This window comes from Condylura cristata, unplaced genomic scaffold (genome assembly GCF_000260355.1).
Source record: "Condylura cristata isolate star-nosed mole 26May11 unplaced genomic scaffold, ConCri1.0 scaffold00003, whole genome shotgun sequence".
Classification (NCBI taxonomy): domain Eukaryota; kingdom Metazoa; phylum Chordata; class Mammalia; order Eulipotyphla; family Talpidae; genus Condylura; species Condylura cristata.
This window is the reverse complement of record NW_004567104.1, coordinates 3593869-3604734: the sequence shown is the minus strand read 5'-3', so window position 1 is coordinate 3604734 and position 10866 is coordinate 3593869. Positions and strand designations below refer to the sequence as shown.

General features: G+C 35.4%; 1 long non-coding RNA gene across 1 annotated transcript in view; it reads right to left on the bottom strand.

Annotated features, from left to right (window-relative positions):
- Positions 1–8323: 8323 nt before the first annotated feature.
- LOC105854295 overlaps positions 8324–10866 on the bottom strand; it is a 110339-nt gene continuing 107796 nt past the window's right edge. The window contains exon 3 of the long non-coding RNA XR_001145977.1: positions 8324–8444. This is a non-coding gene — a long non-coding RNA (uncharacterized LOC105854295). The remainder of the gene's footprint in view (positions 8445–10866) is intronic.

Below are 10866 nucleotides of genomic sequence, written 5' to 3'. Positions count from 1 at the left end.
AATGGGATACCACTTCATACCACTGAGAAAGATCCATCTCACAAAGTACAGAAACAACAAATTCTTGCAAGGATATTTAGAAAAGGGGATTTTCTTACAAACCAGTGGGTGAATATATTGACCCAAGTCTTAGAAAAGCAGTGTGGAAGTTTCTCAAAATACTAAAAGTGGATCTGATATACAACTCAGCAATCCTATCTAAAACTATATACAGAAACACCTATGTAACCTAAACTTCTACGCATATAGCAGCTTTATTTACACTATCCAAGATATGGAAAGAAAATAAATGTCCAATAACAGATAAACTAAGCAAGATGCACTATAGATCCAAAATGGAATAATTCTTGAATATTACTTAACAATCAAAATAAATAAACTCATGCATTTTGCAGCAACATGAATGTAAGTGTAATATTTTATACTATGGGAAATAAGTCATAAGGATAAAGGTAAATACTGGATGATGTTATGTGAAGAATATAAAGAACAAACAAGCAAACAAAATGTCAGAAAAAGAGATTTTAAAACCAAGCCTGGAAAAATAAAAGTTGACCTAATGATTACAGTGGGAAGGGAAGAAGGTAATGAAGAGAGAGGGATGTTGGGAAGGACATCTGAACTATGGTGGAGGATTACATATGCTTCAATGTAAGGAACATTATAGTAAATATACCTAGAACTGTAAATATTATACTGGCAAACCACTGGCATGGGTGTAAAATAATGGTACTTCAATGACAATTTTTTAAAAAAGTACACATATTTCTATTAGTTTAAATATCAAAGATTGTTTTTACAGGAAATAAAATTTTATATATGCTTCAGAACTCTACTGAATGAACTATCTGATTTTGGATTTTTGCCTGGAGTGAGCAAAGATAACATACATGCTATTACCCATTCTCATTAGTAAAGCAGATTTTCAATTTTCATATTTCTGGTGAAAGTTGCATCTGGGTGCATGCGGCTTATCTTCTTTCATGTAATTATTGTACATCAACGATAGGCGCTAGAACTAATTTGATCATAATTAATTATTAAAAAACTTAGAAAACAAGTCAAGATAGTCTTGACTTTGGGTTACCATTTAAAAATTAGCAGTTTTTAAAACTAGGAATTAAAATCCTAGAGAATATTGTTCCTAAATCTATTTTCTCATTTTTACTCAATTATATCTATTTTTTCAGTATTCTAAACTAGTGATTTCTCACTGTCTTTGGAAATCCAGTTGTATATTCTTCCCCTTTTACTCTTTAATATTTCCATTAGACTCTCTTCAGTCTCCTTTCACTCCTACTATGAGTACACTAATAGATTATTCAACTTTAAACAAATCAAACTAAAGAGTGGAAAAGCTTTCAATAGTCTTTATCACTGCAAACTGACTTTTAAAGTTACAAAATCCTTCAAGACATGGTGTATGCTGATTATTTCCTCATAAGATCAACCCATCCATTATATTTTCAATGCTTTGAATCTGGTTGCCTTTTCAGAACATTCTTTCTCAAGAGTTTCTATTTTTACTATTGATTTTACCGTCCCAAATCTTGCTATTGTCTCCTTTTCATCAATTAAATAGCATACTATTATCTACAACATCAAGTGAAAACTTTCCTGTCTAGCTGTTAATACTTGCCACAATATGGTCTAATGTCTTATCCATGGTCCAATAAGCAACTATTCTCTGATATGCACAGGCGATTTCAATCAGGCCACTATTTTCTACATAATGTTTCTTTCATTGTCCCCTTCTAACCTTTTTCTTTGTTTTGTTTTTCCTTTCTAAAGTATTAATTACCATTTCATATCTACACATACTTCTTAGCCACGCTGATGAATCACATTCAATTTCTTAATTACATAGCAATGCCTTGAATTAGTCAAACATTTGGTCTCCACTTATTATAGTTTATAATAATAAATCATAAGTAAAAAGTATACTTAATGAAAGAAATAATTGTTTAACCCTTATTTTCACTCTTTATATATAAGAACACTGAGATCCACATTTTTTTTAAAGAGTTATTTATTTTATTCATACAGAACTGGGGTACAGACCAAAGATGCGGAGGGTAAGAAGATTCATCAGGGACAGAGTAGGGAGCAGAACAGGCAGATCAATGAAGTACACTACTGAGGGGAGCAGCGGGCGGGTCAGGAGAGGTCTGGCCTGCGTAGATCCACATTTTAAGAAAGACAAGGTGCAACACTTTCACTGACTATGCTCTAGGGACTATTCATAGAGAGACAGTGATGTGAATCTTACTCTCTCTCGATTTTTTTTTTTAAGATTTATTTATTTGTGCATACAGAACTGGGGTACAGGCCAGAGGCTTAGGTGTGGTGAGAGGCTTCACCAGAGAGAGAGTGGGGAGCAGAACAGGCAGATCGACAAAGTACACTGCTGAGGGGAGCGGCGGGCGGGTCAGGAGAGGTCTGCCACGCCATGTGGTCACCTCCAGGGCAGGCAGGAATCGAACTCATGCGGAAGTGGCTTTAGCTTCTCAGTGCTGTGCTTTAACCCACTGCGCCACCAGTGAGGGCCTTACTCTCTAGATTTTTGAGGAAAAAGGTCTACACTGACAAAAAGGTAGACCTTTTAAAATAAATATTCTTTTCTTTAAAATTACACTTATTTTATTTTATTTAGATTAAAGTTCAAAATATGAATGATTGCTATATATTACAAAAACTTGAAAATCTGAAGGACTTTATACCAACATGTGTGTTTGTGTGTGTGTTTCTGATCTAATATCCATGGATTTACTCTTCAGAACATGCACACTATAGCAAATTGAAGATTACTAACCAATACATCTTTACAGAGTATATATACTTCATAATTAAGTTAATAGTCACTGCAGCCCTCTGCCACCAACATGGGACTATTTCTACTGTCAAGAAAACTCAGAGATAGGTTATCCTCAAATTTCCTGTCTGCAGATTGCAGTGATCTCCAATCAGAAGAAAGATAGTACATGGACATCAATTTACCCTTTCCTTGCCACCCAAGGTCAAGTTTAATGACATTGTTATGGAAATCTAGCCACAAATATTTTAATTATATATACATATGGATGTATGTATACACAAAGTGAATTATATATATATATGCACTATATATATGCACTATATATATATATATATATAATTCATTTTGTACATTTTTTTCATATCAGTTTTAATTCCTGTGAACTTCCCTTAAAATACAAAAAAAAAAATCGACATTTGGGAATCTTTGAATTACTAGAACTTCTAGAAGACTAAAAGGTAAGTAGTTTCTAGTTACAAAGTTCATCTCAAGCATAGAGAGAAATCAGTGAAAGTACTTCTAATAATAAATTACCCATTTAAATTTTCCATCTCTTTAACAAAAGATATATGTCCTTTATCTTTTGCCAACTTTTTTGGAAATATGTACTACAAATGTCTTTGAAATTAAGTTCATGATCTTAAACAGAACTTGGTACTCTTTTTAGATTTTCTGACATAGTAATGCAGTTTTGATTATCATTTTTAAACTTAATACAATGAATATACTTTATTGATAATGTTATGAAAATGCAGACATGAAAATAAAATAACTACTTATAAAATAATGCATGACATTTTATAATATTGAGTGGATATTGTTTGATATTTACATTTGAATTTAAAGAGAATTTTGTCTCTGTCTTTTGTCAGTGCAGAAATGTCATTTGTAGAACAGAATTCCTAACTTGTTCTTGAACAGGAAATTCTAATTCTAGAAAGGTATAATTCAAAAATTAATAAAGGCATGTGTGTTCTTGAAGTCAATCTGTTCTCTGTCATATACAAATGATCTTTTGTGAATGAAGGTCATTAAAAGGAATTATGTTGGGACGTCATGGCACTAAAGCAATGTTTTAAATCTCCTGTCAATCTCTGAAGTTTGGAACCCTTGACTAGTATATTTCTCCAGGGCTTAAACAATTAGAGATGTAGACAATTCAGTCTTGGAACATAGAAATGTGGAAATTTCTCAGAGCAAAAAGTTGATCTATTTGCCTCTATACACACACTCACACACACACACAAGAGAAAGTTGTATTGAAATCATACCTAATGTCAGCTCAGACTATAAAGGTATCATGCTAGAAATTGGGTATCCATAGAAAGCAGGAGGGGGGATTAATAAATGGACACTGAACAACACACTACCAAAACACTACATGAGTTAGTGGATAAATCAAAAATACCTGAGGCAACTTACTTCTATAAGCACACAAATTCCCAAACTTGTGGAGAAAGCAAAAGTACTGCTTAAGGAAATACATAGTCATACAGGCCTATGTCAAGAAACAAGAAAGAGATTAAATAGCCTTCTCATGCATCTTAAGGAATTAGAAAAAGTAGAATAATCAAGTCTGATAATCAGTTAAATAAATAGCAAAGCAGAAACAAATGACATAAAAATAAAAATAAATAAAAAACATCCAAAATATTGATGAAATCAAAACCTGGATCTTCAAAAGTATAGTAAGATACACTAACCTCTAGAAAGCTCACTCCAAATGTAACTGGGTGGTCCGTAGGAGAAGGGAAGTTCCAGGTTCCCTGCCCCACCCAGCAGGAGGGTGGAACTGAGCAGAAAAAAAGGAGAGAGAAGAAGAGAGAAGGCAGAAGGCAGATGGAGAAGGAGACCTAAGGAAGCCACATGGAGCAGCAAACATGTGACGAAGAAACCGGGCTTGTTTCCTGACCCTGGACTGGTTAAGGCAGATGTGGGTGAGATACCTGTAGGGAGGTGACTATGGCAGTGTTTATATTGATTTTGATTTTGCTCTTTTCCTCTCAGATTTGTCTGGCCATTTCTGACCCTTTTCCATGGGTCCCAGCCAGAAGGTGCTTTAGTCTTGTGGCAGGCTTTCAGGCCTTGCTTTGGGCCAATCCCTTTTGGGTTGACTTTTGCCCACGAGGGGATGGGTAACTTCAGGTGTTTGATTTAGAAGTTACATTCTTTGTGTTTCGTATTGTATATTCACTGTATTAAAGTCACTTTTCATTAAAGCTTTATATGTTTTGTCTTGTTGCGGCGGATGGCAGAACCCACTTCGAGCAGGCAGGTTTTGGAGACTTCAGGGGTGCCTCTCTCTGAATTGAGGTGCCCTATAACACAAATAGCCATGCCATTTGTGTCAAACTGAGTGGAGCAGGAAGAAATAACGCTGAGTGAAATAAGCCAGAAGGGGAAAGATAAAGACTGGCTAAAATCACTAGTACAGGGAATATAAAGAAACCAATTTAAGATTCAGATAAAGACAAGCTTAAAAACTGAAAGCTGAAATTTGACTAGAACTGAAGGATCCAGAATCCTCTCTGGTGGTGCAATGGGTTAAAGCACAGCACTATGTAGCTAGTGGCAGCCACCTCAGCAGAAGTTTGACCCTGTGTCAGGGGAGTGACCCACCTGGCACAACAGACTTCTCCTGGCCCGTGTGCTGCTCCCCTCAGCAGTGCACCTTATCAATCTGCCTGTTCTGCTCCCTGCTCTGTCTCTGGTGAATCCTCTCATGGCTCCTGCACCTCTAGCCTGCACTCCAGTACTGTATGCACAAATAAATAAATTAAAAAAAAAAAAGAAAGAAAGAAAAGAATGGACGGATCCAGAGTAGAAAGGAGAGGGGAAGGAGAAGGGAAGGTTGAAAACTAAAAAGGTGTAGGAATGCATGGGCTATGGTTACAGTCTGGCTTGATTTTTGGTAGGAACACCATGGTGGTTATACTTGATAAGGGTATCCTAATAGTACCTCCATTAAAAATATGGCCCTCCCTGGTGACACAGTGGGTTAAAAGCACAACACTAAGAAGCTAAAGCCATGAGTTCGATCCCCAGCCCAGGAGTTGATCCACATGGGGCAGGAAACCTCTCCTGACCCACCCGCTGCTCCCCTTGGCAATGTACTTCATTAATCTGCCTGTCCTGCTCCCCACTCTGTTTCTGGTGAATCCTCCCCTGCACTTCTGGCAGTACCCCAGTTCTGTATGCATAAATAAATAAATATATTTTTTAAATTGTTTGTTTAAAAATGTGATCCATAAAAATAAATTTATGTTAAACATGAAATAAAATAAGAAATAAGGAAATAAGCCATGTATCTCTGTAAGCAGCCTCTCTAGAAACTGCATGTGATTAAAATGCTGAGTCAATTGATTTACTTTTGTCTAAACTTATACATACACACACACACACAATTATTATTATTATTATTATTATGTAACAATGAATTTGTGTTGTGGCTCAGCTTTTTATTTTTAAATTGACACAGATGAAAAATGTGTTTCAGGGTGTCTTCACAGTTCTGATCAAACAGAAAATATCAGGATGATATGATAATCAAAGCTTCAAAAATGACAATAGGGTTTGAGTTCTAGTTCTCTTATTTGAGATCTGTTAACCTCAAACATGTCACTTAATATATGTGAACTTCAGTTTGGCAAGTATAAGAATTGCATCTGTTTCATTTTCATTTTGGAAGAAAGTGTAACATAAATGTGTTTAAGAGTGTTTTTATTATAAAGCTTAACTACTCTGCACCTATCATGTACAAATAGCTGTAGTAGGCATTTCCTGGGCTACCAAAAAATAATGGAGCTTTGGTCGCGGTCTTACAAGCACTAATGAGTATTTAAAAATACAGATTTCATTTTTGAGAAAAGTATAATGAGGTTGGCTTGAGAAGTTTAACAAATTTATAAACTCTGATCTCAAGGTAATGTTTAGCTACAGACATCTTCTCTGGTATGTTAAATGTATCATGAAAGTGAATAATTATCACAAAAATCAAAATTCCTATAGACTTTGAAAATGACTCTTCATATCCTAAAAGTGTTTATAAACATCTATAGTTCCTGAGCAAAGACTTTTTCCCTAGTTACAAAGAAAATCTAAAATTTATCTTTCTCACTTTGATATTGTAACAGATACAGGTTTCACGGACTCCGCCCCCACTAGATGCTGGAACTCCAAATCCCATCAGTACCAAGAAGAAGCACGCAGGGACGTGAGGGCGGAGCTGAGCAGCCAGGTGGGGATAAAACCAGACACGTGGGCTCTGGGGGTCTCTTGGCCTGGTGGTTCGCAGCTGATCATTTTGGTGCTCAATCGGTTTTCAGCGTGCCGGTGGAGTCCACGTCAGCAGAACTGGTAGGACATCCTAGTTAACCTGTGTTTCTCTCCCTCTTTCCCTGGGTTATCCCTTTACCTTTCTCCTTATAAATAAATCCATTATTTAATACGATTGAATTGTAAGCGCACGGGTGAAGACCCACAGACAGGCAACCCAATTCACATTGGGGTGCCCTGTAACAATATCAGTTACTGGGACTCACTGTGCTGAAACACAAACTCAGATCATCAACAGCTACCTTTGCAGGGTTTTAGCATTTATCAACCCTAACTTCGCTTGGGGTCATAGCCTGTACTTGCTTCCAGTGCCTGTATACTAAACTTCCCAAGCATACATTTATTAGAATTTATGTCAGAGATAGTGAGATTCTACAGAGAACATGAGATCAGCAACCCATCTAAGGATTTGTGCTGAATTTTGCCTCAGGATTGTTAATTGCTTAACTGGACTAAATCTCAAAATACTTTTTATCTAAAGAGAACTAGAACATTGTTTTGAACACAGAGTAGATAAGATAGCAGAGCTTTTACGGAATTTAAATTCATCTGCAGAATGAATTCATTCACTTTTTTTTTTTTAAAGATTTTTTTATTTATTCGTACAGAACTGGGGTACAGGCCAGAGATGCGGAGGGTGAGAGGGTTCACCAGAGACAGAGTGGGGAGCAGAACAGGCAGATCCACGAAGTACACTGCTGAGGGGAGCAGTGGGCGGGCCAGGAGAGGTCTGCCGCGCCATGTGGTCACCTCCGGGGCAGGCGGGGATCGAACTCATGCGGAAGTGGCTTTAGTTTCTTAGTGCAGTGCTTTAACCTGCTGTGCCACCAGGGAGGGCCCTCATTCACTTTTGAAAAGAAGATCATTCTAAGTTTATATGTTTACAAATTATAGATATGAAATATGAAGCATGAATTAATTTTCTTCTATTTTGTCACTGTTTTCTTCTGTAAAAATATGAGACAATGAACTAGAAAATATTTAAGTATTATAAGAGTTCTACAATGTACATGGATTGGACACATATATTAAAAAATAAATCTTAATTTCAAATCAAACTAAAGCAAAATATATTTAAGCTTAAATTCTAGTTATTAAAACATGGTTTTCACTTACTAAAACAAGTTTTCTAACCTGAAGAATATGACTTTAACTGCAAAATTAAACCTTCATGGAAACAGGGATAAATTGTGCATTATTTCCAAAATAACTTCCTTTATCTTCTATTTTCTGCATCTCTGTCTTGCAAGTGGGGGAAACAAGAATATTTTTGATATATGCATTCAGAGTATGCCTGAAAGAAGGGAGGAAAAAGATTTAAAATGTGAGTTAATAAATAAGCATTTTATAAAAATTTTAATTAAAATATGTAGGAGACAAGAAATGACAACTATATTTTAATATTGGTAGAAACTAATCTCTTAGAAATATTTAATAATAATGGACATTTATTGAATATGTATTTTAATTATGAACATTTTAATATCATGATAAGTCTTTGGGGTAGAACAATTTTTTTTCATTTATTTTTGAAGAAAAGTAAATGAGATGCCATATGATTTCACAGTTAAAGTATAATAAATTGAGTATTATCAATATTGAATCATTAATTTCAAATCATTTAAAAACTTAAAAGCATACTGCATATATATCAGACACTTGGAAATTATAGATGAATCAATTGTCTTACATTAACTGTAACTGGAGTAACTGAAAACTTAAAATGTTGGTATTGTTGGTACTTTTTTCCTTATAAAAGTATTGGCCTCTCCAAGTGCTTTCAAGCCAAGGATAATGCATACTTTTCTTCTTAATCTTTAACTCATCTTCAATAAGCTTAGAAACAATGATTTACAATTTTTTTTTTTTTTTATCAATCATGCTTTGGTGGAAATAGGACTCTGGTGAGTGCACCAAGAAAAGGAAAAAGAAAACTGTACACTATCAAAACACTAGCAAAGATGTAAAATATTTTAATAAAAAGTAAGAAGAAGAAATATCATGACAAGATGTTTTGTTGCTTCTACCAATTGTTTTACCCAGGAGGAAATCAATGTCAGTATGAATAACTTTTTTTTTTTTTTAGATTTATTTATTTGTGCATACAGAACTGGGGTACAGGCCAGAGGCTCAGGGGCGGCGAGAGGCTTCACCAGAGACAGAGCGGGGAACAGAACAGGCAGATCTACGAAGTACACTGCTGAGGGGATCAGCGGGCGGGCCAGGAGAGGTCTGTCACGCCATGTGGCCACCTCTGGGGCAGGCGGGAATCGAACTCATGCGGAACTGGATTAAGCTTCTTAGTGCTGAGCTTTAACCCGCTGCGCCACCAGGGAGGGACAATGTGAATAACTTTTATCTAATATGATTGTCATCTAGCTCAGAAACCTTTGACCCAGATAGAACAGAAACTACAGAATTGATGGAATTTTGAAGAAATGCTTTTGACAAATCGTTGTATCTCTTTTATCCTATATCTCCATTGCCTGTGACAAATGATCATTTTATACAGAAATATGCTGATGAGTGTCATAATTCCTAGAAGAATCATTTTAAGTTTCTCTTAGGTACATCTGAAGTTATGAAGTATAAGCACAAAAGCTTAGTTGACACAAAACCAAAGGACTTCGATGTATATGTGTATCATAATAGACAAAACATGCTATTAATGTTATTTAATAAATTTAAAAGTTGTAAATTATGGGAAAACGATGGAGTGAGAAGCATTATTTTTTTAAGTATTTTTATTTATTTATTTATTTATGCTTACAGGAACTGAGGTGTAGGCCAGAGGAGCAGGGATGAGAGGATCCACCAAAGATACAATGGGAAACAGAATAGGAAGATCCACTAACAGATACTGCTGAAAGGCATAATGGGTGAAACAAGGTAGGTCTTTTGCACCCTGTGGGGCAGTTGCTGGCCAGGAAATGAACTCATGCCTAAGTGGTTGCTGATAGCTTGAGAGTGCTGAGACTTAACCCCTTTTGCCACCACGTTGTCCCAGGAGAAGCATTGTTTATTGCTTCCCTCAAAATAAAAGATAACTTTTATTTATATCGCTAGGTCTTTTTCTTCCACACACACATGTGGACACACACACACACATTGATTTAACCTGTTAATTGCAATCTGATGTACCTAAATTTGATAACTACCAAAAACTTGAATTTAAGTTATTTCTTCAGCTGGAGTTAAAGATCAATTTTTCAAGTCTCTAACTCAGGTTCATCTGAAATACTTAAATTCTGTATTCTGTTAATGGACATCATTAACATTCTGAGATAAATTAATAATTCATGGAGTAGTAAATTTTATTTACTGGAGTTAATCAAACAGGACTAATTGTTAATTAACCTACATATTAACAGTTAATCTACTAACATTCATATCTGGCTCCTATCTTCCCCATGTCTATAACAGTTATAGCTTGATAGAACTACATCCCTAGAGCATATACTAAAGAAACTACCACTCAAAACATTAGTACATTGTTCTAATTTACTTATTGTTTTATTAACATTGCTGGATAAGACAGAGGCTTAGGTATTAATATATTGCAAAATATCATCTGCATCATTTCAGTTATAAAATTGCATTGAAATGAGTACAAATAATATATATTTCATAAAACATGATTCTTCAAAATCAGTATAAAATCTTTGTGTTTTAATTCCTTAAAATATCTCTTTTCTGGGCCCTCCCTGGTGGCGCAG